Below are 25,444 nucleotides of genomic sequence, written 5' to 3'. Positions count from 1 at the left end.
CATTTCTACGCCTCCCCAGGGTCTGCGCCCTGTGCCTGGGCTCCGCTGGCACCGCCCTAGTTACGGCACTGGCTCCAGGTAAGAGTCTCGTTACGTTTAGTAACGAGGGACCAACCACTCGGGAAGCGTGATTCAGGGAGAACGACCAATTGAAATGGATGAAAGAAAGAACGGAGATTGATATACTCTCCGACAATCGAGGACACCTGGCACTCGGTTAACGTTCCGAATAACCAAAACGCCGTGTGTAAATGCGCAAAAAAACAAAAAAAAAAAACAATTACTCGTCTATTGTGCCAACCTGTAATCCGTGCCACTTTGGACTTAGACCGTGTCCCCGACTCTAACGGACGAAGTCTCCCTGTGCCTTACAGACTTGTCGACGCCACTGTCCTGTGGCCAGCTTCGATCGACCATCAAAGAATCACATCGACGCCCAGGACGTCCGAACAGTTGATTGTCCTAAAGCAAACTATTTCGTACATAGTGTATGTTTATTTATGTTAAAATAAACGGTTTCTGTCAGATACTTGTTGTCTTTGTCTCTTCCGCCACTACGCACGTACGAATGAACCCTAGACCATTACTGACCCGCAATTAACCGATTGCCCCTGGAAGTCGGCTTTTTACAGAAACACAGCTTCCCTATCATCACATGTCACGGCACGCCACTGGAAGAGAGCCATCTGACTCTGACATCTGCACTTATCTAAATGGTTCTCTAGAGGAAGAATTCGGCTTTCGGTCCCACGACATCAGGTCCACCTGGACTCGTCTTCGTGATGCCACCCGACGCCTACGTAAGTTGTTTCCTATCGAATGGATCCCCAGTGATGGTCCCCCTGTGCTTGCTGTCAACGGTAATGTCATCCGTAAGAGTAGCTGTAACAACATCCTCAGCGGGCTTGTTAGACTCAAACACATCATATCGTTACACAACAAGCCAGATCAGGGTAAGGCGTATCGTATAACTAGTGCTTGCAAAGAGAGCAATCACTTCATGCGGGACGGTAGGTATACTCAATTTGCAGACTGGTGGTTTGTCCACCGTGCCCCTCTGAGTGTGGTTCCACTACACGGGCACAGACGCTATGGCAACCTCTCGAAAAAGTGCAGGCGTTGCACACACCGCAATGAGACTCTGGCCCATTGCCTTCGACAAGAAAAATGGTAATCTGTACATCAATCAGCGTGTTCCTTACTTCCCCGGTAACTGTAGACCAGACCTTGTCTTCATCGATGAAACCACTAAGGAAGCTACCATAATCGATGTCACGGTGCCCTTCGAGAATGGTGAAAACGCCTTCGCTACCGCTAGAACGGCCAAGATCAATAAATACCAGGACCTCGTGGCCTTCTTTAGAGGTAAGGGTTTCAACACTTTTTGTGACGCTTTTGTTGTAGGTGCTCTAGGTGGCTGGAATCCTGCAAACGAGTCAACATTAAGACGCCTGGCTATCCCAAGGAGATACGCGACAATCATGAAAAAGCTTATGGTCAGGACACCATCAAGGCAAGCCGGGAAGTTTACATCAACCACCTTAATGGCAGCGGCTCCACAAGCAGTAGGCGCCCTCAGCATAGTTCAGCTCCAAGTCACTCCTTCCAGTAATTGCTTTGTCAAAATTCACTGTTCCACGATAATCCTTTCCTCTGTTAATTTGGACTCTGTTCGGCTTTATGCCCATGGTCACGCGATACCCTCTGTATATATTGTACGTGTTTCAGGCTGGCTTTGTGCCTTTGTCAACTCGCGTTTTTTGCTCATCATCTCCTAAATATTTTGTAGAATACTCTCCAATGTAAATATGTTTTCGCGTGGCTGGCTATGTGCCCTTAGTCGCGTGCTTCCCGTCAACGAAACGGTTGACTTGTGTAAATTCCTCTCCTCATACTCTGTGTTAATCTAGTGTTAATTATTTTAATAAAAAGTTTTAAATCTTTGAAAACAATGACAATAAGGTATCACGATGCTGCCAATTTGCCTCTTACGCAGTAATTAATAACTAACTAGTATAGAGTATTTGTGAACAAGTCGATTAACATTGATAATTGATCGTTTATTTCAATCTCTAATCAGAGTATTAAAATTTCTCGAATAGTCATATCCAGGGACGGATCTACATAGGGACTAATAGGGCTTAAGCCCTGGGCCCCCAAATGTCAAGGGCCCACAAAAATTGAATTATTATCATAAATTTTTAATACTTTTTCATTAACAATGAGCACTTATCGTCATTGAACACATGTCATAAATAAACATATTTCAACTCTGATTTTGATGTTATTAAAAATGAATTTTAAACCTCAATTTAAAGATTTTTAATCTAACAAAAAACGGGGTCTCATTGGACTTGAATAAGCCCCTAGACCCCGAAAAACTTAGATCCGGCCCTGGTCATATCACAGAATAACTTGGTCTCTGTATTACTATAATGAAATTAAAATTTCCAACGACAGAACTAGACACTAATTCTTAGAACTCGAATTACTTTATTCGTTATGATGGTTATTTGTATTCTCATAAGGATAGTTTCCGAGAACTCAGTATTCAAATACCTAGCAAGAATTCTTGGGAATAACGAAAACTTTTTGCAATAGAATAGTTATCAATTCTTGCGTTTGAATACTCCCATCTTTAATTGGAATCACTTTTGAGAAATTGTTAGAGTTCAAATTAATCCAATGTTTAAATTTAGAATGAAAAGAGAAATTATTTATTGTAACTTCGTCACAATGCTCTCAATTTTAGTAGTGTCTTTTCCCTACACATCATACTTTTCCTGTTATCAATAGAGTCATGCTGGTCATCTGTCTAACTTCGTTCAGAAGAAAATATTACTTTCATTTCAAATCGGACGTTCATATATTCTTAATCGAGGCTTTCTCCTCCTAAGCTTTTCATATCTGGTTTCGACTTTTACCTATCGAACTCCATTATCGAGATCAAGGAAGGACAGACAGACAGATGAACTTCAAGAAGGAATTTATAGGTCTTTGCAATTTTCAACAATCGCAGCCAAATTATAAGCGTTACATTTTCCACATTAAGCATAAAAATGTGAAAAGTCCTGAAACTATTTTAAAAATTTAAATTAAAAAAAAATGAAAATTCTTTTAAATCAAAAATGTTTCTGTAATTGTCCATATTTAGTTCAAATTATTTTAACTTAAAACAGCGGGACATTGGGCAGGTTTCTAAAGGCAATTATTACGCCACTTTTAAATGCAAATTAAGACTTAATGTTAATTGCTATTCTTATGTAAATGTAAATTATTAATTTAAGGCACACTTGAGCCTATAATTAAGATAAAAAGGTTGAAAAACACTGTTGTAGTGTTTTGGTTTTCAATGCGGTAAAATCTCTCCTTTACGGATTAGAGTAATTTTTTGATAAGAAAGTTTAATTTTCTTTAAAATTTCGTCCCATGGGCTCTAAGAGGATCTTTTTTTAAACAAGCCCATTATGGATTTGGTCAGGCCCACAATGGAGAGGTTGGCTGTCGACATATTCGGAAGCGCCACCCCAAAAATTCCTGGAGTTATTCAACTCGTCTGGATTCGATCCTGGATCCCTCGAGTGATACGCTGCCATCTTAAGTATCTGGCCATTCGTCCATCAAGAAATTTTGACTGCAGACTAAGAGATTTTTAAAACAGTTTTAGCGATTTTTTTTTATTTTAAGGTTCAAAATATAAAAGGAACTGTGTGAATTTATTCGAATGATTCCAAGATCATTCGAGATATTTTTAATAATTCACGTAATCGAATAAACTATTATTTTCTATCCGAGTGAATCCCATCACTAATTATTGTATATAATGTTAATTAATGCATATTAATTAATTATTGTATATAATGTTAATTAATGCATAATACTATATCTAATTAATTAATTAATTAGATATAGTATTTTTAATTATAGATAAATAACTTATCATTAACAATTCACTTAATAGATTCGTTCACAGATACGTAATAATATATGTCTATATATAACGTAATACTATAGATGAATTTAATTATGAGTTATATAATTGTGTACACTGTTAATTAAAATATAAATTTCTTCATACTTATTTTAGTATTGTTTAATTAAACTCAGCAATATCATGAAATTTTTACAATTTCTGCCGGAATTACAATTGTTCTTAATGAATTTTACAGTGGATTTCCTGTTGTGCTTGTTTGATTGTTGTGATCCTGTTGACTATTACATAATACATTTAACTAATTATTAATCAATTGATAATTATATTATAGAATTAATTATTTATTTTGTAGTAAATACTGCATGTATTTATTGATATTTTAATAAATCTAGATATAAATGGAAAGTTTAAAATTTTATTTGGTAGTAGTATTGTAGTATTGTAATAGTATTAGAAGCAGCGGATTATAATAAGGGTAAATGTGACTGTTATTTTATTATAAAATTGCTATTTTATTAGTTGAATTGACTTTTTTATTTTTATCTATCTTTGACAGATTCTACATTCTTAAACGATCCAATTAGAATAAATAATTATTTATTGTGACATTGTCACAATGCCGGGCTACAATTTTTAATCAAATTTTTAAAATTTATTTAATTTAAAATATATGTTCTCCATCTCAAATTAGTAATGTCTGGCCCCTGTACATCATACTTTTCCTGTTAGCAACAGAGTCATGACAGTCTGGGGACAATTTTGAATTAAAGTAACGCAACTTCCGGTTTTCTTCAAAAACTCAAATGTAGTTAATCGGGGATTCATGCCCCTAAGCTTTCCATATCTGTTCTCGTCTCTCATCTATCTGACTCCGTTCTCGTGATTAAGGAAAGACAGTGGGAATTTATAGGTCTGCAATGTTTTTAAATTGCAGCCCAATTATTAAAATTATATACATTTACTAAACAGTACATAGACATAACAAATTGAGAATATACAATACTAACATGTCGATTATTATAACTCATTACATCGGTTATTATAACTCATGTCTTTTCCTCATTAAAATAATGCAAATTGTTTTTATGTATACTATATGAATTCAAACGTTTTTTGATGTGCCCTCAAATTACTTTTAGTTAAACAAAAAGCACTATACTTTACTTTTTAGCTACTACTGTTAGTATTATTAGTAGTAGCAGTAGCAGTACTGTTACTAGTATCAATAAGAGTTATCAGTAAATGCATTGACTACTATTAATAATAGTTACTGAAGTAGCAGTAGCAACAGCAGCAGATCTTTGCTTGTTAAAATCAAGATCGGCTACTATTACTACTGTTAGTACTATTACTGCCAGTGGAGCACTCAGTATTTAATCTTGGGATAGCTGAGTTAAACGTGTAAAAAAACTTCTTAACCCTTTCCTTCTCTTCCAGCGTGAACGTCATGTATGGACAACCCCTTTCTTTGGAGGGTGCCAGGGCATTTTTGTACCCTTCTGAGTGCGTTACTGACAACAACTACTGCTACTTCTACTATTACTGTCGCTGCTGCTACTACTATTACTGTTACTATTATTTAATAACAGTAAATAAATTTTATTTTAATTACTTTGTATAAAATCACAATTAAATTAAATTTAATTGATTATTTTATCGAAAATAATTATTCTAAATTAATTATTAATTTAATTTGAATTATTATTAGAATAGAATAATTATTTTTAAAAATTATATTAAAATTTCTTCTTATATAATATGCTCATTCATTTATATAATGAACAATTCTATTGAAGTAATATTATATTTTAAATTAAAAAAATATATATATATATACATATGATTATGTATAAGGATCATATATTCAATACAAAATATAATAATATTAGATTTTTATATTTAAATATTTGATCAGATATATTTATTTGTCATCAAATAACTTCCAATTTATTTGTATGAACACTATTTAAACAATTGTTAATAGAAATATTAAATAATCGAGCCACACTTATAAAGGTTTCGCCAGTTATTTATTTAATTAAAATTAATTATAAAGAGGTTTAATAAGGCATTTATTAATTCGTAACTAAATTAAAGCGATTATATTACAAAAAACGATTTAATAAAATATTTATAAATTTAGAAAAATAATTTAATTTTAAATTTAAAATAGCCTTAAATTTAATATATATTCTGTAATTTCATATTTTAAATTACAAAGACTCGAATTTTCAATTAATCTTTGTATCGATTTCTGTGTTAAAAAATAAAATATATATATATATATATATATTGTTGTATAACGTTCGACAATTTTAATGCAGTTTAAGGGGGGAAATATGAATATCACATAAGAGATTTATGGTACTGATGTTCGATATTAATTTTATAACATTGAAAAAAAGTATTTGTCACGTATCCTGTAACTTTAGTCACTCGTCTTCTATAAAGTTAGTGTCAAGATAGTAATAGTAGATACCACCAGGATCGCTACCGTCGACCGAACAAGTTACATTAAGTGAAGTAATTCAGTGAGAGAACACGTGTGTAACAATGCGGTGGTATCTTTACCTCATTCTGTATTCTATCAGTAAAATAAATCAGTGCTTTATGGAAGATGGTAAAAAATCGATCAAAATGGCTTTGTTAGCACCAGGCGACATTACTTATCCGTTCTCTATACAGAAAATATTACCTTCTATCCTTTATGCGGTGCGCACGTTGGAGAAACAAGGGTACGAGGGCATATTGAACGATAGAAAAATTGAAGTACTACACAGAGATACGCAGTGCTCTTCAACTTACGGACCACTGGCAGCATTTGACTTATATAACGGAGCGAGTGCTGACGTATTTTTAGGACCTTTGTGTCCTTACGTCTTAGCACCGGTAGCACGTTATAGCACAGTTTGGGATGTGCCACTTCTAACATCGGCTGGCGAGAATGACAATTTCGATTTTAAGGAACCTCATTACAGGTTATTGACTAGAATGAACGGTTCATATTCTCAAATTGGTCAAATATTCCTTCAAGTATTACAGAAATTTAATTGGACTGTTGCTGCTTTACTCTTCCACAATTATCAAGACAGGCAAAAGGGACATTCTAATTGTTATTTTACTTTGGGTGCCGTTTTTACTTCTTTGGGAAGGAATGCTTATCATCACGGATTCGACGAAACCGATCCCGATATTGATTATTACGGATTATTAAATGCTGTATCTAAAAACGCAAGAAGTAAGTTTATTTATATTAAATTTATAAAACAAATTTATAATTTATTTTAAATTTAAACTGTTTAATTTCTCGTATTTTTATACAATAAATAACGCCACAAGATGATAAAACGCTTCATAAATTGATTGGCTACTTTTAAACTTAAAATTATTCCTGATTCGTTTTAACCATTTAATAATGCTTATTTAAATTTCATTAATTTAATTTTGTTTAAAAAATAATTTAAAAACATTAGACATTTTATAATTATGTAATTATCAAAATAAACTATAATAATTAATTTCTAATTACAATTTAGTTACTTGTTAATACAATGTAACAACTAATTCAAACGTAAGCATAAATTAGATTGTCAGATAAAAATTTTGTCATATTTTAATTACATAGAAGTAAATTAAATACCTATTTAAGTATAATTAAGTTTCTGAAGAATTTCCTATCATTTACGTAATTAAGCACTAAAGTTTTGATCAGTAAAATCAATTTGAATGTTATGTAAACTGCATGGTGTTATTTATGAACTTTGAATTCAGACACGTTTGGTTTATTGTATATCGATAAGCTATATTTTAAATAATGAAATATTATCCAGACGTAATTCGATCGAAATTATTTTTCACTCGAAAGTAATCTTTGTAAAATTATCTCGTCTCGAAAGACATCGTTAGAGATAGAAGTGCAAAAAACTTTTATCTATTTTGGTACGGTAAGTCTCTCTCTTCCCCTTCATCTCTTTCTTTCCCTCTCTCTTTCCCTCCACCTCATTCTTCCCTCTCTCTTTCCCTCCATCTCTTACTTTCCACCCCTTTCTTCCTCTCTCTCTTTCTCTCCCCCTCTTTCTTCCTCTCTCTCTTTCTCCTCCACCTCTTTCTTCCTCTCTCTCTTTCCCTCCACCTCTTTCTTCCTCTCTCTCTTTCCCTCCACCTTTTTCTTCTCTCTTTCTCTTCTCACCCACCTCTTTCTTCCTCTTCTCTTCTCCGCTCTCTGATTTAATCGTTGTTAATCAATACTTTTTTAATTGAATTGATTTTCTGTCAATGAATAAAACTTTATTTATATAAGAAATATTTAGAATTACGCGTGAGATTTAATAACCTAACAAAATTTTCTGAACATCACTATGCCAATAAATAAATAGAATCTAATAATATACAATATACACCTATGTTGGTCCTTACCTCATCATCCAGCCTCCTCCAATGCGTTTCTATGAAGAGTACGATAAACATTCTATTAAGTGGAGAGTTAAATATAAAAACGAAAAATATTTTTAAGTAATGTTCAGATTTTAAAATGAATTTTGATAATGTTTTGTTTTAAAGTTTAGGTTTGGATTTAAAAAAATATTCGAACTAAAATGTTTCTAATACAGTATTTATAAGAACATAACGGATGAAAGACCACTTAAAAGGACAACAACCGCTTATCTGAATTGATATTTGATTATAAACTCTGGGAAAGGAAGATATGAGGTATCCTAAATACTGCTGGAGATATCGAGACAATAGGCATCATAAACATAAACGGAATGGTTCCTAACCGGGAAAAGTTCATGATGATCGTGGTGATATTTGTGACGTGGCTATTAATGTTTCTGAATATAAATATTTCAGTAACTTCCAAATAGAATTATCCACAAATTACGTAACTCTTTATACTCTTCAACTACCATCCTACCCTTTGTAACGCTCTGCACGCTGTTCAATACTCCAAAATTATGTTACGCATACCCTTAATTGTATTAAGGAATAATTCACAGCACAAAACACTATAAACGCTACATTATTTTAATAGTGGCAAATAGTATGATTAATTATAACACTTTAAAAGTAAAACTGAATTATTCTATTACGTAAGGGTGGAAGCCCTAGCATTACGTAACGTTTTCGTAAACATTCCTACCCGCTTATAACGCATCGTAAAGATAACGTGCATACCTTCCCACCCATATCTGCGTAAAGTAATTTACGGACGACCCCTATTTCTTTTTATTTTCAGTTTGAAATCTTTAAAATAAGCGCTTAATAATAATTTCAGTGATGACGCATTTAATTGGAAATTTTAATTTACGTTTTATTAATTGGTTTAATATATTTAATTCAGAAATTAATTAATAAATTAAATAATTTTTTTAAACTTGTATAAATTTAAATACTATATATTTAATTTTATTTATACACCGTGGTCCATTGGCATCAAGTTAATCGCATTAAATCGATCATTTATAAGAAATTAAACAATAAATTATTTTAAAGGCATTTCCATTATATTTTTGTATATTAATTTTAAATTACTTCGTGTATATTTTTATAATTTAATTTGAAGGAACTTTTAATAATAATTAATAATATTTAAATATAAAAGAAATATAAACGTTCTACTTACACATAAAAAAAAAACATGCCTCATATTAATTTATATTAAAGAAACATCATTTAAATTTGATTTTAGAACGTTTAATTACTCAATTTTAAATCTTTAAAAGTTCAGTTTTTTTTTATTTAGCAATTTATTTAATACTTTCTGTTTAAAGATTCGAAAAAAAACTTTAAAATCGCTTACGAAGTTCATTTTCTTCATTATTTTTTTCACTGAAATTGAATCTTCTAAAGAATTTTTTTGTATAATAACTTTACTACTTACCTTACGTTCTTGATTGATCTGTTTGGAATCCGATCTCGAATATTTAGTTTGATATTTTTAAAATTTTTTTACAGAAAATTATCAATTTTAATGGTCACATTTTCTTCGAATTAATCTTATATTTTACATTTATTATTAATTAAATTTGTCTATAATTTTTTAAAAAACTTTCCCAAGAAAATGATTAATTTAGATTAGAATATTAGTTTGAATTATTTGGTTCAATTTTAATTAAAAATAAATTTATTACTAGTTTAAATAATTAAATTTGTGTTATAAATTATTTATAAGTAATATATGTATATATATTTTAATATTTAAACTTTAATTACGTGTACAGTTTGAGGGAAGAAGACAGAAGAGTTGGCAAAAGTACATTATTGTACACAAAGGGAGGGTCAAAACTGAATAAAAAAAATTGTACATATAATTACTGGACATTCCCCTATTTAATATAAAAGAGAAAATTTAAGTCTTTCACTGTGAATTTATCAAAGAAATTCAGAAATTTGATCAAATTTAAACCTAACTTTCATTATTTTAATATATAAAAATTAAATTATTAATTATTTTTATTAGATAATTTAATTATTAAAATTAAATTATTTAATAAATAAGATTAATTTATAAAAGAAAGAAAATATTTATAATTTACTCTTATATAATAAATTTATTTTTATAAATTAATGAAGTTATATAAGGTTAGTTATATAGTTATATAAATTAATGAAGTTTATAACTATTAATATGTAGAAAATCATGAAATATGTGTCATTGTTAATGACAACGAAGTATTAAAATTGAAAATATTACTCAAAATAAAAGGATCCTTCTTAATAATTTATCAATTCTTAACATTTATAAACGAAATTCGAGTAAAGGAATTCAATCAATTCATCAGATTTTAATAAATTAACAAATTTAGTTAACACTGTGATAATGTATTGAATAATATGCCAGATAAAATGGATAAAATTAAACGTATTAAATGGATGGAATAGTATATTATATTACTATATATAAAATAGAAAGTGCAATTAATTAAAAATGACAATAATCGCTTACCGAAATTAACTTTTGAAGGTACAGTATTTAAGAGAGGAAAGATGGAGAGGTATAGAACATTCTAAAAGTAAATAAAAGTATGTAGAACGTCTTGAGATTAAGCTGGGTACACATATACCTGTATAGATATATACAGTTGGTAAGTGTTTACCCTGTATAACCTGTCTAGCAGGTATGCCGGTGCATTTGTACTCGGCTTTATTAGGTCTTAAGTCAAGAAATTTATATGGTGATGATGATATTTCTGACGTGAACATTGGTATAATTAGTAAGATATAACCCTGTAATATTTTAAACATCGTTTGAAGGTATGATTAGTTATAGAAATGATTGGATCCGTGTCATCAGAAATAAATTATTTTCAGTTAGTTTTAATAATATACAATTACCAGCTTTATTTTTATATCCAATTAGATGCTATTTATATAACGATTTAACAAATAATTTTAGAGATTAAATTCGTTAAATATTAATAGGTAGTAAAAAGAAGCACGTAAAGACTTCCTGTAACTTGTTTATCTATTACACAACGTATATTTTCCAGATTTTATGTCAATATTTGTATTGATGTAGTTGTTGGGATGCAATTTGAAAAAATTGTAGACTTATAAATTCCCACTATCATCTGTCCGTCTGTCTTTCCTTAATCTCGAGAAAGGGGTTAGATAGATGACCGGCATTACTGTATTGTTAAAGGAAAAGTATGATGTACAGGGGCAAACCGCTACTAATTTGAGGTGGAGAGCATATGATTTAAATTAAATAATTAGCAAGCAATTTTATTGATTATATACATATTTATTTCATTTAAATTATAAATATTATATAATTCTAAGTAAACTTTTAGAAAAAGTATGTTTTCAAACAGTAAGTCGCAAACTACTGATAAGTTCACGGTTTTTACTAAGCTAACATAGTATTTATCAACTAAAAAGAAGTTGAAGAATCCACTAAAAACAAAATATACGATAAAATCGATACCAAGGAAATAATTTAATTTTTAGAATTTTGAATGATAAGAATTTTATAATTATTATAAAAAATCTAAAAGATTTTGATAATTGAATAGGAGAAAATTGCAAATAATAATTAAAACTTTATCATAAAATATATAAAATAAAGACATTAATGAGTACGGAATAATATAAAATAAACTCGTAATTTTGTAAAATAATTATTCATTTATTACTAAATGATTAATAATTATTATAATTAAATAATTGTTTACTTAATTAGAATTAGTTAATTAGAAAAAATTATAATTCATTAATTGTAATAATTCAAAATAATTATTTACGTAATTCCAATTTTGTATTTTATTTTACAAAATTTATAAATCATAAGTAATTTTTGAATTTCCTATTGTGCTTGTGTATTATTAAATTACGAAAAATACACATTAGTTACTGTTAAGTTAGAAAATAATATTCTATATACATTTTTTCCTTTATAAGACAATAGACATAATAAAAATTATTAAAACTGTGCATTTTAGTTAAATAAAAAGAAAACTATTTGTAAAATTTATTAATAAGCATGTTTAAAGATATATATTTTATAAGTTTTTTTTAATAAATTTGTATACAAGGTGATCCATAAACTCCATACTAAACACAGACCATATGAAGAGACATTACGGTGAAGCATGTGCACCCAGATGTTGTGTGTGTATACACATGTCTGTGCATAGTACATACTACACACATAACACGCAAATGATTTAACTTATACAGTGGTGTATTTAGGATTTTGAGAGTATTGGTACTGCTTAAGACAGATTTAAGGGACCAAAGTGCGTGCCCCTTTCCTTTTTCTTGAATTATCTTAGAATTACATAATCTTATCTAATTGAAGTCATGAGATATGCGTTATTATATTTATTTTCATTGTAAAGTAACAAAAGTTAGTTGCTATCAATGGAGTGCTGCAATACCATAAGCACTCCACCCTGATACGCCCTTTATCATGTCACTTTTACCTTTGTATGAACACATTGCAGTTTAAATTGCTTTACTCTACAGAAATACTCGAACTCAGACGTACTGTACATAACTGCTGATCTTAAATTTGTTATTCTACACTAAAGCCGAGTTACTTTATCAACTTATGCAAAGGAATAAAGTTATCACTTATATATATTCTACCTTTGTTTCTCTGTCTTTCTACTGTTTACGGAACGCAAACATAATCCTTTTCGGGTTTAGTACTATCATAAATATTTATCCTATATAGTTGCTAGATACACCAGAGTATTGGCATCACGCGTAACAACCTCCTTCCATTATCAACATTTCTTCATATATATATATATATATATGTAAACAAATATAATTAAACCAATTCTAATCTCAATAAATTAGAATTATTAGATCATGGAATTATTATCTAATTAAAATTAGATAAATTATAAAAATTCATAGCCAAAAAAGTAAAAGTTAGACAAAAATTAGAATATAATACTCTTATTTTTGTCTAACTTTTACTTTTTCGGCTCTGTTATATATAACAGAGTAAATATGGCTATCAGTCAAAAAATTAACCCACAAAATGTTTACATTTTTGGACTCAGGGCATCTTAAAACATCGAGAAATGCAAAAGAAAAAATTCGGGTATTTTTTCCTGTATGCACGGATGTTAGTGTGTGTGGGGGAGAGATTTTGTTCACCCTCTTTAAAAATTAATAATTCTTGTGCTTTTTGTCAAAAATTTCTGAAATTTTGCAGGGAGATTTTTGTATTAGGGGAATGATGCTGTTAAATTTTGGTGGTTAAAGGTCGAGGGAGCGGGGAGATAAAGGTGGTCGTGTGTCGTATAGGATTGATTTAATGACGATTTTACTCGTAATTAGCATTTACAATTTTTATAAAACTCATCCATACTCTCAAAATTAAGCTGTTTGCCACGTTATAATAATTAAAAACATAAAGTATTTTTAATAAAATATCATAACAAATGGCGCCACCAAAATTTTAAATGTTGCCGGGAAAGTTAAGCAACTCGTTGCTGGATTTTTCTTTAATTTCTCTGGTTTCTGCATCTACGTTTTTCAATTTTTTCTTTAATTTGTTTTCTAATTTCTCTTTAATTTCTTTCCTTACTTCTGTAATTTCTCTTCTTATAATTTTATATTTCCCTACTTCTTCTAATATTTTTATCATTAAGCTTTTATGTCTTATTTCATATCTGAAGTAAAATTATTTTTAATTTATTCTAGTTCCCAAAAGTCACTATTTTAATGCTGTAATGGTCCTCTTTGTGGTCTGTTATAATCGTAACACATCATTCTACAATATTATACATTGGATTATAAAGATATGTTATCCTGGTAAACAAATCATTACAGTTTAAGATGTAAATATACTTTAAAATATAAGTATTTTTATTTCTTAAATTAAAATATATTTAATTTCATTGAAAAAAGCTTCCTAATTAACTGAATGTATTAGGCTATATCTTAATATAGCAGTTAGTTATATATATATATTATATAAATCAAAATATCTATGTTTGTTTGGTATAGAGTTCTATAATGTTCAATTGATCCGCCCTAGGAGAAATAAGAATAGATCGGGTAGGAATCCCCAATCACCTCTTAACTCAAGCATTAACATAACATTGCAGGTTTATTATTGTAAATACCAAATATCCAGGTTAATAAATGTACACTACATTTTATTTACTAAGACCATTGTATTTATTACCTACCCCAACCCAACCTCAACAATCCTCCACCCACTTGAAGACCAAGAAACACCAGACACACTCAGCTATTCTTCAATTCTTAAAAAACACTGTACAAACTACAGCCAGACATTATCCAGTTGCCAAAATACATCGTTTCAGGTACAGTACATAAAGTAATATAGTATGTGTTACAATAGTCAATTGGATAAATAAACCTATAAGAAAAATATAAATTGTAAATAAACACAATAAATAATGAAACTAATTTTTTATTAGAATTGTAAAATATCTAATGTTTTATAAAACATGTTTATAATAGCACAACAGATCTTTTCTTCCAGACTAGTAGTGGAGTCTTGAAAGTACTGTATAAATAATTAAATTCTGGACATTTTTTGGTCAAATTGTAAATACGTTTCTATATAAAAAGTTTGTTCAATTGTTATAATTAAAAATGCGAAGAAGAAATTCTTTACAATTTCTATAAATTATCATTATTATTATTTATTTATATATTTAATAGTACTAATTACATCTTAATAGACTGGAAAATTGACTAAATTTTCTGTACAAGTTTAAAAAAAAAATTAATTTTTTACAGCTAATTGTTACGTAGTAAAATATTGTAATTTGGAAATAAAAAATTGAAAAGTTTTAAAATATTTAAAATTAATTAAAAATTAAAACATATCCTGTAACAAAATATTAATTTTCAATAATTTTACAATGTAATTTTAAATTAATGGAGAAAGTTTTCAGATGCTTATCACTTCTAACATTTCATGGTTTTAAATAATTAATCTCTACAATTTATAATATTGAGATGAAAGTATTTTATGTACAGTACCTTTGTCTAAACAAACATTTATTTCAATTTGCTACTAATACTTTTCAAATATAATACCATAAGCTTTAAGTTATTTTCAAATGGATTGATTATACATCGTTTTTACTTTCTTTAAATCAATATTTCATTAAAATAATAATACACAATACTTTAAAATCAGATTAAAGTATTACTTAAATATTACATATACTTCATTTATTTTTTTTCTTGTAAAGAATGTTATTAACAATTAATTTTTCTTATTTATGCTGTTTTGTAGTTAAAGATAATATTTAAATATTGTTTTTATCCTTTTAACAGAATGGTATAAAGAAAGTCATTTTATATTCTTTAATTTTATTTATTTATTTAAGAGATGTACCTTAATTATTGTTACTAAATATATAATTTAGAGTAGCGCAATCAGGAAGGCAGTACCATATTTAGTTCTTTTTACTATATAATGCTTACAATTTATAGCTGAAAATAATTATTAATTTATGTATTTTATTCAAAAATATTACAAAAATGAATGTTTTGTAATATAAAAATATCATTATTTAGAATATTTAAATAGATCGATTAGTATAAGTAACACCGATCCTCCATATTTAGTCCTAATTAGGACTAAATATGGCGGATCGGTGTTTAAAGTAGTTCTAAACGTTTTTTGTCACTGGCAGTTGCTGCGACTCCCCAATTTTTTTTATAGTTTTCCCAGTAGTTTCCATGAAATGTTCCATAATCTTCGGAGACCGCATGGCACTTCTTGACAACCACCGATTTCAAAGGAATGGGAATACTTTACATATCTACAGATTGTAGTCTTACTTCTGTTTTATATTTTGTCATTTTTGTGTTTTATATTTAAATGCAAAACGAAAAAATGTTTCTTAAAAATGTTTAATACTTTTTGTTTAGATTTTAAATTAAATTTTTAGGTAACTAGATACTGTTTTTAAAATATTATATTAATTAAGTGTGGATATGCCTGAGAGAAACAACAAAATTTTCAGTTAAATCTCTTCTAAAAGTTTCCAATTAAATTTCTAATAAGGCATAAAAAATCTTATTTGTAGTTAAAAATAATAGATTACACAGCAAAAAAATGAACTTTTAACAGCTTTTTAATAAAGAAAAACCAGATGAAGCTGAACGAATAATAAAGTTATGAATAACATCATGCCATTCTTTACTACTAATAAAAAAAAACTAATATGCGACAATTAATTAGATTTCAGAATTTGATCAAGAAAAATAATTTTCAGATTAAAATCTAATTATTACGTATAATAGCGCACGAAAACATCATTAAATTATTGTTTTAATAAAATTATAGCTCTTGTAATATATAAAGAATACATAAATAATAAAAAAAGAAGCGATTTAATTTGGTAGGATTACAATTCTGTTTATGTCAAAGGACTTTGGGAAAAAAATACGAAGGAAAATTGCTTAGAAACGAGTCATCTCTCAAGGGGAAAGAATTGAATACATCATTTAACAAAAAAGAAAAGATTTAATTTCGCTTTTTATATGATTTAATTGACCTTAATGTATATTAAAATTTAAAATGACATTTATTACTTAATCGTTTCTTTCGTTACATTTTTATCAATTTAGAAGAAATGAATGCCCTGTGAATGACCCAGATAATTTCTTTTATCATTTTCTTTGTTATGCTACAATTAATTTACTATCTGAACACGAAATGATAAATTTAAAGACTCAAAAACAAATAATAATAATAATTTTTTGAGTCAATTCTACAATGCAGGGATTCCCGACCTTTCCAAAATTAGATTTAATTCCTCGACCACTTTCTTTAACAATACAAAATGAGAATGAATTACAAAAAGAATAAAATATAAATTAATAACATATATAAGTTATATATATATATATATTCAGTTACTTCTCGCTTAACGATATAACGACTTCAATTCGTTCCTGACAACTGACAACTGTTGCAAAGAGAAAAGTCGTTAAACAAATCACAAATCTCGTTAATTTAAATGGAAATTAATGAGATTTGTAAATTCAAACAAGTTTATGTTACTACTAAACAACAATTTGAAAGTGAATAAATACAATTTGAACATAATGTATAACATAATAAAAGTTTATTTATTTTTTTCTTTCATACTCATTAAAAGAGGATAAGAAGATTAAATGAGATGATTGATGGTGATGATGATAAACATTTTTTAGAGGAAGCCATTTTTTAGAAAGTTGTGGAGATTCAGGTGAATTAATTCTACAACTGATATCTGAATCAGATGTGCTAGATGATAATTTTCTTCTTGTTACTTTTACACTAAAAATTATTGATATAAAAGGCTTTGATATATCCATAGAATTGAAAATATCCCTGGGTCAAAGAAATTTAAGATGGAATTTTATTTGTTTTGTCTCAGTTTACATCCGTATATCTTGGAGGATACCAAAGCATATGTGATAACATTTTTGAAAGTAATTAATAATTCTGTTATGTCACTTATTTGTGGAGAGAAATACTCGTTAATTGGAAAGGCTGCAAAAACCAAGATGTTTCAAGAATATAGACATTACAAAATTTGAAATTCAATGGAAGTCAAACAGAAAACCCTATATGACGGAGGAAATTATGAAAGAGCGGTTGAAACAGCTGAGCTGGAAGACGTTGTAACAAAACGAATGTGCTTTTGCTTTTTGACAGTGCTGCACTACATCCGGACATCTAGCTCAAAGATGTCAAGATTATATACAAGTACAGACATATGCTTGTGCTCCACGATCTACATTATTATGTGCCTGATAATCGCGAACGTAGATAGTGGAATGTCTCGAGATAATGACAAAGCATTTCAATTAGGGCCGGCGTGCCAAAAGTTGCCTCCTGGGGCGAGCCAAGTTTTTGCCACCCTTTTTCGCAGTTGCTATATATTAAATCATGTTAAAGATTTAAGACAGCAGAGCATTTACTACAATCCATTTAAACAAAATTCCTCTAAAAATGAACGAACGCTTTCTAAAATTATAATGCATTTCCATAACACTGTATTTGAGCTTTGTAATAATTTTGATGCTTTATTAATTTTAGATAACACTTCATACCAAATAACAAAGATTTCAATTTAGATATTTAAACGCTAGAGATTTACTTTTGGTTTTAGTACTTCTATCTCTGTTCATCCAAGTAAATTTCTATTAGCGCATCATATACATCTAAGTTATATCTCGATGGTTTTAATGCATCGATACAACTTTCCCATCTCGTATCACTTATGTAACATTCTTAGCTTGAATATTATATTTCTTAAAACACTTTATCTGTTAATGGAACTTTAAAACATACAAACACATCTTGCACCAATAAAAAAAATTAATGATTTCTCCAGAAGCAACCGCTGCATCACTGACAACAAGGTTCAAAGAATGGCCCGAGCGAGAAATAAAAAACGCTCGGGGATTTTATTTAAAATTCCTCTTTGGACACTTAAATGGGCACCCTTCGTATTTACTTTATTATCCATCCACTCCACGCATATTTTTAATTTTAGGGCCTAATAATTCCATGATTAACTTCTTTATATGGAACCGCAATATTAATGCGTAATATCTTCTATAAGCCAAACTCTAAGTGCCGCGATGTCTCCCTGGTCACTCAAAAATTCCAGGTTTTTCGGATTTTTTGAGTGACGTACAGTTCGGCTTATAGAAGATATAACTCCAGTTCTTGCAGTATTAATTCAGTCAAACCGTCTCCAGTAGTTAATTTCACAGGCAAAAACTTGCTAAAATTTTCTTTAAATAAATAAATTCAGTGTCTTGCTGGAATAATCAAAGATATTCGCTTGATTCTATTGATATCTAGAGTACAGTCTAAAATTATTCTTTAATATGCAATGATTAATAATAACAGCAACAATGGTCTTTCGAACCTTTTGGCCCATTAAACAAATAACGTTCATTTTGTATATCTTTACTTAGATAAGGCGATGATTCTCGGACAACCTTAAATGTTCACTCTGTAACAGGGTCAAATTTTGAAAATAACGTCAAGATTAAAAGGGAAATTATTGTTGTTTGGTGCAAACATTTTATCCGAACATTCTCTCGATGCTAATTGTGAGGCATATAATTGAATAACTGAGATTATACTGTTTATATAGCCTGTTGCCTATATTAATGTTGCTGTTTAAGTTCTAGCAATTTTTTATAATCAACATAATGCAACTGAGAACTAGAAAAAATCGATTTGTTTGTCTGACTTCCTGAAAAATCGCATTGTCAGTGCACCACGTAGCGGCGCAAAATAAATAAGAAATAGAACGCCAATTGACGTATTTACATTGGAAAATTATCAAAGAATTAGTTTATTTACTTAATTATAACGAATAAAAATTTCAATGTGTGAGAAGAAAATGCCACCTTTATGAGAGTGCCTCCTGAGGCGACCAGCCCCACGCGTCGGGCCTGAACTCAATGACTTTCAAGCCATATCATGAAGTTCGAGTGCTTGTAAACAGGTTCTGCCATCAACAATTCCAGCAATGAGAACGTTTACAATTTTGCGGCATCTAATGCCGATGAAATGGACAGAACATTGTATCTAATGTATACAGCGGAATAGAGTTCGGGAAAAACACAGCTATTTGAAAATAATGAATTGAGCTGAAGTATTGACAGGAAAGCTGCAATCTGATCTGGAGTGTGTTTCAGCAAAACCCCATTTTTGAAATTAAATTGCGTCTTTAATAGTATTTTTATTATTAAAGATGCAATTTTGAGCTATCTTTAACCTTAATAAAATAAATAATTAGTTTTACACTAATAAAAGTTACCTAATTTAAAACAAAATACATCAATATGTAATGATATTTTAATGAACTTTAATGAACGTACAGCATCCAGCGCAGTTATTCATGGAGCGCACTCCCTGGTTTCCACCACTCCGTATATGACATTGTATAAATTAAATTTCATAAAATATGAATATTTTAAATTATTTGTATCAAATAATCTAAATGTATTAATATGTACAGTAAATATGAATTCCAATTCAATTCTCAGTAGATTTTTTTCTTCATTTAATAGATATAATTTCTGTAAATTTGAAGAATTTTGATGTGTCGTAACATTGGTTTAAATATTCATTAACTAGTACAAAGTTATTTTGTAAGATTACGAAATTTGATATTCAGCGATAAAATAACGATAAAAGGATTTTATAATCTGTAATAAATAAACTATTTGTTTTAATTTATTATAAACGTAAAAGTAACTGCAACTTACATGTATTAAACATTTCTACTGACTTGATATTTCCAGTATAAAATTTATAATAAATAATATGTTTTATTTACAGTTTATCAGATATTTTAGTGATATATGATATATAATTTACAGCAAATAATAATATATAATATATATATATATATATATGCTTTGTCTTCCTAATTATCTAAACATCTGTATTTACATAATTAGTAAGATAAAGTGTGTAAGTTATATAAACATACTGTTCATTATATACAGTTAATTGTTACATCAGAATTCTATAATTATTAATATATTCGAATTAGAATATCACTTTTGTCGAATTCGAATACTCCAAATACTTAGTGAACTTAATTACTTATGTTAGCAATTTATTTAATATTTATTATTTAGCTTTGTTTATTTATTTCAATATATCAATATATTAATAAATTAATACAGTAAAACAAAGAGTAAAAAAAGAACGTTCTGTAAGATAAGTTACAATTTATCACTTATAAGTATTGATATGTTTCTTTGTATAAAATATAAATCTTTTGAATACAATCTTTTGAGTGAATAGTTGGATGGGAATAGGAAAGAAACACAACTAAATAAACATACTCAGACCCGTTTCTATCAATACTTAGTCATGCACAAGGATAAGCAATGCTCTCGAATAATTCAGTTGTTATATTTCAACAATTTGTACATTTTGTCTTGTCTTGTGTTCACGTTGGGCGAGAATTTGTACATCATAATTTAAAGGAAATAGCGCTCTCTGGAATCCATATAAGAGTATCACGATTCCGGAAGTTGATAATCTACGTTATCAAATTCCGGAATCGTGGTCAGAACTACGTCTAATATTTTGATGTAACTGCTGCTGTTGTACACAATTTTGTATGTATACGTTTTATTGATGTTTTTAGTAAGATTATTTCTAAGGTAAGGAGTTACTACTGTCAAATGATTATATAGTATCTATGTAAAAAAATTTTTATAGAAAAAATTAAATAGGTAAATGTAAGAAATGATTGAATTGATTAGGTACTTTCAGTCCAAAATGCATTTCCGATATGAATAAAGCGTATACCTTTTCACTTGATTTCTGACTCTTTTTCATCTCTTAACCTACTAGATTTGATAAGTCTGTAAAATGAGCCAACTTTGGGCTACGTTAAAAAGAAGAATTACTACAGACCAGAAGCGAGAATCTTTCCAATAAAGTAATCTTGAAAAGAAAGAAATGTAATTGAACGGGACTAATTTCCATAACCAATCGCATAGATTACGCATCACTGATTTGATTTATAGAAGAGTTATGATGAGAGGCCAAAGCTGCAGCATAACACTCGGGGATCGAATCTAAATGGTTCGAGAAACCCCAGGGAGTTTGTGTAAATATTTTCTTACATGTGTATATTTAATGATGAAATGCTTAAAATTTACACTTAAGAATCACTTAATTTTAAAATTCATAAATAATAGCAATTTATTCGCAGTTTTAATACATTATTCTTATATATTTATCTCATTTTTTTCTAAATTTGGTTTTATATATTATAATCACTCCAAACTAACTAATTATCAGAAAATCTTAAAATAGAATACATTAGTACTGTCATTTAATTTAATATTGTTAACATGATGGACTGTATCGAATTTTTGTACATTTATAAAACATACACAACTGCTTCTGTACGGTAATTCTGATTTATTATATGAAATTTCTAGGTCGCAAATATCAGTTTTGAATTACTTTCTACTTTAGCGGTGAATTATAAAATTTAAGCTTTAATATCTAAGATTGTTTGAATAAATTTATTTCTTTACTTAATTAATTAATCACTTGGGTATAAACGATAAAATTATCTACATCAAAAATCTCCTTTAATTACATGTACTTTATAAAGCATTGATTTAATCACGTGTCCTTTACTTAAAAGCGATTATTTAGTTTTGAAACAATTATTCTTTGTTTCGAAAATATTTTTTATAGATAAAAACGAGTGATAATTAGGTTTAAAACAGAAATATATGAGAAATTATTGAAGTATCATTAATTAATTTTATGTAACGAAATGGAAAATTATCTTTGTTTAGACGGGTATAAATTTCTCGTTGTGATTATAAAATACTACATATTTCAGCACTACAGTTTTTATGACTTATTATATAAAGTAATGCTGATAAAATCCAGTTTTTGGGTTAGAATTTCAAAATTACAGACCTATAAATTCCCACTGGCATCCTTCTATCTGTCTGGTCTTCCTTCATCTCGAGAACGAAGTTAAATAGATGAATAGACTAAATATAGAATGCTTAGAGGCAGGAGGCCCCCGATTAACTATATACGAAATTTCGGTTAGGATCGGAAGTTATGTTATTTCAATTCAAAATTTCTCTTTAAAACAGAGTGAGGTAGATGACCGGCATGACTCTATTGTTAAGAGGAAAAGTATGATATACAGGAGCAAGACACTACTAAAATCAAGAGCATTGTGCACCAAGAACTAAAAATTTGCAGCCTGGCATTATGACGATATCAATAAAAAATTAATCGTTAAATGTTGGATTCATAAGCTGTTTTAAAACCGCTTTGAATTTAATGAAATTAAATGTTCTATTATTACATTTTATTAATATTAATTAATGTTATTACTAATAACGTAGTAGTTATTGTTATTAATAAAGTATAACAGTAAATATTAACCAAGATCAAGGGTATACTCGCATGACGTATTATTCCTGCCAAAATGAGGTCAGTGTATTTTCGATGTTGATAAACACTGGAGTCTAAGTAAAATAATAAATAGTATTTAAAAAGTTTATCGTTTAATAATTCATTCTAGCCAGTTTTCACGTTAACTGGACTTCAATTTCTGTTTGTCTGTCTGTCTACCTTTCTTTAATCTCGAGAACAGAGTTAGCTAGATAAATGTCGAGACCATATAAAGAAAGATTAGGTGCAGAATGCCCCGATTGACTATATAAGAACTTTCGGTTTAGAAAAGAAGTTACGTGATTTCAATTCAAAAATTTTCCCCGGAACTGAGTTAGACAAATGACCGGCACGAGTCTATTGTTAACAGGGTAAAGTATGATGTGCAAGAGAAAGACACTACTGATTTGAGGTGGAGAGCATATGTTTTAAATTAAATTACTTAAAAATGTGATTAAAAATTGCAGCCTGGCATTGTGACGATATCACAATAAAGAATTGCGCGTTGGTTTTAGGGTCTCACTTTAAGTATTTAGTTTTGAATGAGTATTGTAAACTAAGTTTAGAATAATTATTTATCTTTTATGTATGAAAGTATTTTAAAGTGTAATTTGTGTGTTGTTCCAAAAAAATCTCATTTTTGCATTTGAATAAGATAGCAAATGTAATCTTTGGTAACGGTCTTTTGGCCAAATTATATTATAGAAATGTGCATTTATAATTTACACGTACTGTATATATTTAATTAATTATAAAACTTTCAATGGTGTAAGGCATAATGCATTTTTTAATTACATAAATATAAAAACATATTTTTTGCTGTAAATAATTGATAAAAGCTTATTGTGTAGGGAATTACATTTACTGTCAATTTGTTAAGTCAGGATATCGGAAATTTCAACAGTTTTTCTTGAAGGTATTTTGATGTTTTGTCAATGGAAATTAAATTTTCAAATATTTTAAAAGTAAATACATTTTTGCCTTACATATTGCAACGTCAAATTATATTTATTCAGTCAAAAATTCAATTTATATATATATAGTATATATAATCAGTGAATTTTTAACTATATGTTTGAGAAATAGTATATTGTTAGGGAAATCAATTCAGTTTAGTTTAAATATTGCTTGATCCTGAATTCAGTTGAATTGGCTATATAGTCAGCATAAACTGTATAGAAGAGATTTTATTTCTAGTTTGACATACAGTACTATCAACCTTCAATATAATGCTCACTTTAATAATGCTGCCGTCGTAAATATTTGTAAAGGGATCGTTTCCATAGATATTAGATAAAGAACCCTTCAGTAACTAAGATGTAAATTATTGAATACATAATTGTTTATTGCAACGATCGGTAGCATAACTAGAATGGAAATTAGGAAAGCCAGAATGCAAACTTACATTCACTCCTGTAGTATTGTAGATACACTAGCTGTTCATGAAGAGTGAACTCTTAGATACACGGCCATAAGTGTGTTTGCCACATTACAATTTTTTCCTTCAGCGTATTTGATTTTTTCTACATTTATTTACAAAGATAAGGTGATCCAGATTTCTTTGGTCTCCATGTTACGCTATTTCAAACGACACAGTTTTTAACAAAGTAAGCGACCTTCATGTTCTCGAACGCATTAAATCTCGTTACTGCGTTCTTACTGTTTAAGGTAGGTACTCGATTTAGTGACAATTTCAGAAACCTAAAGTCGAAGTTTGAGTGAAACTATCTTGCATGGGCTACTTGAAGAAATTTAAAACATTTGATATACTTAAATGACTAGTTTTGCGTAATATTTGGTGTGTGTCATTAAAATATGATGATAAAATGATATGTAAAATTTTGTCTATTTTCTCTAAATAATACAAAGGATTTTAAAAATTACACTGGCATATGATTGTGCCTTGCACTGTAGTTAGAGATTATTATTTTTGTTCAAATTAACTCGGATTCTTAGTTAATATCCTTATCTTGCTGCTATTCCTGTCTTTTCAAAGAAAATGTTAATTCTACATTTTATTTTTGGGCTACATTTTGAAAGAAAAACTTGTAGATCTATAAATTCTTACTGTCTACCTGTTCTTCCTT

General features: G+C 28.9%; 1 pseudogene; it reads left to right on the top strand.

Annotated features, from left to right (window-relative positions):
* Positions 1-6,274: 6,274 nt before the first annotated feature.
* LOC136980839 (atrial natriuretic peptide receptor 1-like) overlaps positions 6,275-25,444 on the top strand; it is a 311,833-nt pseudogene continuing 292,663 nt past the window's right edge.

This window comes from Centruroides vittatus, unplaced genomic scaffold (genome assembly GCF_030686945.1).
Source record: "Centruroides vittatus isolate TY-2023 unplaced genomic scaffold, ASM3068694v2 contig_726, whole genome shotgun sequence".
Taxonomy (NCBI): Eukaryota; Metazoa; Arthropoda; class Arachnida; order Scorpiones; family Buthidae; genus Centruroides; species Centruroides vittatus.
This window is presented reverse-complemented; position numbering and strand designations above follow the sequence as displayed.